We start from the raw sequence: 4,560 nt of genomic DNA, 5'->3' as shown, positions 1-4,560 counted from the left end.
AACCATGGGGTGTTCTAAAATAGGTTTTATTCCCCTGACCTATGGGACTCAGCTCTCTGGTGACCATCCCTATATTTCCATCTCTTGCCTCAAGTACAAAATTGTATACTTATTACTCTACTGTTCCCAATGGGTAGATTTGAGCAAAGATTTATCTTAAGCAAGTTCTGAATTCTCTAGGAAATATTATAAAACCTACCCCATTTCAAGTAAGTTCACAAGACACTATCTTACAGACTGTCTTACTAACATAGACTACTTGAGAACCATAACCTTGTCACTCACTTGATGATTTATGCTTCAGCGTCTCACTATCTAAATTAGAAAGAACAGTGTTTGACCTTTATTTGCTACCTATATGAATATGAATATGAGTCATTTCAATGTTTTGGGTCTCAGTTCCTCATGTTTAGAATGAGCAGACTGTATTTGCTGATCTCTAAAGTCTCTTCCAGTTCTGAATCCTATAAAGCCAAAATGCTTTAAACTCCTTAGGAAAAAAAAGAAAAAAAAATACAAGACCATCTTTTAACAAGATGAATGTGCATTTGTTTTTGTTGTTATCACAGTGTTATGCAGAAAAGTTGATATCTTTATTCTCTACAATAGTTTCTCAATTGCTAGACTGTTCTCATTTACATGCCATTATTGGCCACTGTCTAACATGAAACATATCAATATTTCCAATGACAATAAATACAGCCATTAGGACAAATCCAAGGCTTATCTTAATTGGCTAACAGATAATCAGGCTTATAGGGCTGCTGAATCCATTAGCATTAACTGGGAAAAAGGCAAGTTTTATCAATAATGACACTTGAATACAAGTGTAGTCACTGGAAATATTAATTTACAATCACCACTAGCACCTTTTCATTAACAGAAACGTGTTACCTCTAATTGGTTGAAGCTCTAAGTCTCTGCCATATCATACTGTGACACTCACAGTAATTCCTCCACTACCTTTGTAGTGCAGAGTTTGCTGCCAAAGATAACTTGCTGAATTGAGAATTGGTTATAGATGTGTATCAGCTCATTAGGGCACCCTTCCCCTTAAGAGTAGCAGAGATATACTGGCAAATTTTTGCTCCCCAAATGAAATGGAGGCCATTTAATTTCCTTTTCCCAAATGACCCCTGCCAGCCCACTCCCCATGCTCAGCACTAGTCACATCACTATTTCCCATCTTACTGGAGTCACCTTCCAGGACCCAGCTGCTGGCCTCCTCCAGGATGACTGGAACGTTTTTAGTCATAAAGCATTTTGAATCATTTCAAGATAAGACTATGCATCAGAGGCAATCAAGGGCTCATTATTGTAAATGATTTAAGTTACTATGTGGCAGTAATGGAAGGGGAGTAAGCAAAGGTGTTGGAAAATGCTGAGGTACCAGAAGTACTCCCTCTGTTGTAGCCTTTACAGGTAACAATGAGCACCTTGTTGGCATGCCTGTCAAATGGCAGAAAGATATTACAAATGTTCCTTTCAAAATTATCCTTTCTTAAAGTGATGATGCCTGGGTAGAAGACCATCGGAAGCTACGTTCTATAAGTCAGATAGGTGAATTTGTATTGATGAAGAAGAAGGAGACTACAGAAAACTATGTAGGACATTAGACCCAAAATGCTATTATCGCTGTGCCTGCTTATTTCCTACTTATTTCATTGTCTGTGACAGGCCACCAAAATTGATGGCAGCTATCTGGCCTAAATGTACTTCAAGTGATTAGCAAACTTTGAGCTGTCGCCATGGCTTATGGCTTAATGAAATCTGAGGACAGTATCAGTGCTGACTATGAGATTGGTGGTAAATTTTTTTTAATATTTCTATCTTGAAATTTAGAAAGGTATATTTGAGATGAAATTTAGAAAGGTATATTTGAGATGAAATCTACACCTTTCCTAGGTAATGAAGACTTTGACCAGGCCTTGGTCCTGAACATTATGAAGGATTTTAAGAGAGGCACAGCATTTCACTTTACCAAAGACAATATGGCCCTTCAGTGAGTACAGAAGAACTCTGAGAAGATCAAGTGTGAGCTTTCTTCTGGGCAGACTGACATTAGTGTATTTGACTATGGATGCTTCTGGTTCCAAGGACTTGAACATGAAGCTAACCTGTGCTAAGTTTGAGGGCATCATCACTTATCTCATCAGGTGAACTATTCTTTCATGCCAGAAGGCTATGGAAAATGCTGAAGTGTGATGTTTTTCTTCTTTAAAATATAAATGATTCTCCCTGGGAAGGTTTCTTGGGGAGGTTTTCTGGAGGCAGCCTTTGTTCAGTTAAAAGTAATAATTACTCCAAATGCAATCAGGTGTTAAAAGTTTAGATCTGTTATTGTCTCCAATATAGCCGGGTTAGCTTTCTTAGAGACCTATCTCTGCTTGGTTCCAGGAGCTCTCTCCGAATATCTCCAAATCCAAAGGTTTGTCCTTCAACCTCCAGCCAGCACAAAGGTGGAAAATGGAATGAATCTCTTGTCTCCTTGCCTGGGGCTGGGCAGCTTTCTGGAGAGCCTTTCAGGCCAGCCATAGTCTCAGTGGGGGAAGTGCAGGAGCCTAGCCATCACAGTGGTGTGAGATGAAGTGAATCTGGTTGCCCCTCCAAGAGAGGGTTTCTCTTGAACTAACTTGACATTCCCCTCTCAATCTTTTCAGCTGAACTTCCCACTGAGCCTCTGTCCGCTTCTTATATATGATCTCCCAAAGGTTAACTCCTCCTTTAAGAGAGTGGGATTATGGGATCTGAAAGTGGGATTATGGATTTCCTCCCAATATGCTCTCTGGCCCTACGAGCTTCTTGCTTATATAAGCTCTCTAAAGGTGTGAACACAAGCATTGTTTCTATTAGTTACACTTAATATCTTGTTTCTTCTGGCTATTACAACTTCTTGTAAAATCAGATCAATCATACTGAACCATGCTAAATTAGATAATTATTATCTCTATCAATTCTAATGACTTAATATTTTGTAAGGATTCCAACACTGAAGTCTGCAAGAGTGCCGTTGGAGAAATTATCTTAGTTAGCATGAGTAGAATGCCCAAATTTTAGCAGAAAAGAACTCTTTGGCCAAGTCCCTAATAAAGTTTTCAATCCTGATGAGCTTGTGGCTAATTGAGCTGCCATTCAGGAAAGCATACTAGCTGGTGATGCCACAGATATGCTACTTCTAGATGTTATTCACCTTTCTCTAGACATTGAGGCATTAAGAGGCATCTTCAGCAAACTAATCAATGGGAACATAACTATCCCAACTAAGAAGAGCCAAGTGATTTCCACAGTAGCTGATAGACACAAGTTGAAATTAAAGTGTGCCAGGGAGAGAGAGAGAAATGGCTGGCGACAACAAGTTTCTATTGTTAAATTTGATCAGAATTCCTCTAGTTCTACATGGAGTTTCGCAGATTGAAGTCACATTTGACATTGATGCTATTGGGATTGTACATGCTTCTGCAAAGAATAAAGGCACAGGATGTGAATAACAAATTGTGCTCCAGTATTCTTGTGGATTAAGCAAAGAAGATATTGAAAATATGGTTAGGAAAGCAGAGAAGTATGTTAAGAAGACAGTAGAAACAAAAAACATATAGTCATTATCAATATGGTAGAAGAAATTATTCATGATACTTAAACAAAGATGAAGGACTTCAAAGACCAGTTTCCAGCAGATGACTGTAATAAACTAAAAGAAAAAGAAATCTCTAAATGAGAGAGGTCTTGAATTGCTAAACAGCAAAAGAGGGGAAAACATTAGTCATACCACAAGTATCATTAAGTCTCTTTGAAATGGCATATAAAAAGAGGACATCTGACAGAGGGATCTCAAAGTTCTGCTTCTGGAGAACAGAAGGAGGATCAGAAGGAGGGGAAGCAGTCATATCATTAGTTGACCTTGACTAGAGCAGAAATTGGGAAAATATTTGTGAAGCTTGAGAACAAAGGAGTACAAGGATCTTTCTGAATAAAAATGGGCAAACTTCTTATTGTGTTTTTTCACCATTCTATGTATAATTTTCTTAATGTCTAAATCTAATGAGTATATTAGATAATTATCATTTGACAGGCAATTCACATGACACGTGAGTTCTAAATGTTTATCCCTAAATATAATGTTCCGGCTAGTTTTCTGGAGGACCTTGGACCAGCCTTGATCTTAGTGCAGGAGGCATGAGAGCCACCATGAGGCTGTTCAAAGATAGAATAGCTATCTTCTAGTCCTTCTTAGCCCGTATATACCTTATTGTAATTATATCATTACAGCATACTATGTATGTTTGAACTAGAGAACCATTACATCACCATACTTAGTAGTAAGAATATATGTGAACTAGAGAATCATCATCTCATTAATTCCACTGAGTTAACACCTTGTTATAAGTATACTTCTCCAGAGTTCCAGCCCTCTACATCTCCCGCTTTCTTTTGTTTTAGAACACAGGTAGTCACGCCCTCCCTGACTTCTCAGGAAGGTAAGAACATTAAACTAGATATTGTTATTGTTTCCTCTGGACTGAAGGGTCTTACTTAAAACAGGTATACATAAATCCATCAGCA

The 4,560-nt window shown here is 38.2% G+C and overlaps 1 pseudogene; it reads left to right on the top strand.

Moving 5' to 3' along the window:
* The first annotated feature begins 1,153 nt into the window (after positions 1-1,153).
* On the top strand, positions 1,154-3,892 carry LOC100924746 (annotated as a pseudogene).
* The last annotated feature ends 668 nt before the right edge of the window (positions 3,893-4,560 follow it).

Source organism: Sarcophilus harrisii, chromosome 3 (assembly GCF_902635505.1).
Source record: "Sarcophilus harrisii chromosome 3, mSarHar1.11, whole genome shotgun sequence".
NCBI classification, from domain to species: Eukaryota; Metazoa; Chordata; class Mammalia; order Dasyuromorphia; family Dasyuridae; genus Sarcophilus; species Sarcophilus harrisii.
Note: the sequence above shows the minus strand (reverse complement) of the source record. Positions and strands in the feature narration are given on the sequence as shown.